Raw genomic sequence first — 891 nt, forward strand, 5'->3', positions numbered from 1 at the left:
AAAAGCTTGAATTTAAAGATAAAATGGGCCAGCATGCGAAATAGGAAAGAAGTGCCGAAAATACAAAGTGTGGAAGACTTTGGGGGAAAAAATGCAAAGAAGAGATTTTATAAACACAAGATTTTATTTAAATTTTAATTATATTAGGATAATTGTTAAGATTATTATTTAGATTTAATTTTAGCTTTTATCTTTATTTATCTTTTAGAATTTAGATAGGAATAGACTAGGTTTTTTAAGTACTATAAATAGGGGATGAAGTGACACAAATTGTACTCATCTTTTCTGTAAAAGCTCCCTTTTCCAAAAAGCTCTAGCCTTTGTTCCTTTTATTTATCCAATAAAATTCCATTTTTATTAAGTTTATTTCTTTTTCCCAAAAAGCATGAGCCACTAAATTAATCTAGCCAAAGGTTGTTGAGATTCCCCCAAAAGAGTTCATGAGGCTTAGAATTCGCACTTAGCCTTCTCAATGAATATTCATCGTTTCTCCGCATTACAGGACTAATGCTTTTGTCCATGTCCCTTCAAAAGTGATCTTTCATCTTGTGCAAAGACGACTGCTTTGTATGTTTTGGGAAGGTTGCATAGTCGATTTGTTAGCTTACTGCGTCAGTGGTTGTCGAGCCTAAGAGACAAAATGGCGTGGCATTCGCCATTGAGAAGTGATGATCTAGTGTTAGACGGTCCCATAAAAGCGACGGTTGGCTAGATTCAGGTTCCTCTAAATCGTAAGTCTAAAATCTAAGTGGAGCTGGTGGTCGTAGGCGTCCTCTTCCACTATAACTGGCTTATTCTATTCAAGAAGGATCACCTAAAAGCCTAGGATTGAACCCAAGGAGGATCGAGATAACCGGAGGCTGGAATCTCTGTATCAAAAACTCTCTTTTC

Source organism: Gossypium hirsutum, chromosome A13, assembly GCF_007990345.1.
Source record: "Gossypium hirsutum isolate 1008001.06 chromosome A13, Gossypium_hirsutum_v2.1, whole genome shotgun sequence".
In the NCBI taxonomy this organism is placed as follows: Eukaryota; Viridiplantae; Streptophyta; class Magnoliopsida; order Malvales; family Malvaceae; genus Gossypium; species Gossypium hirsutum.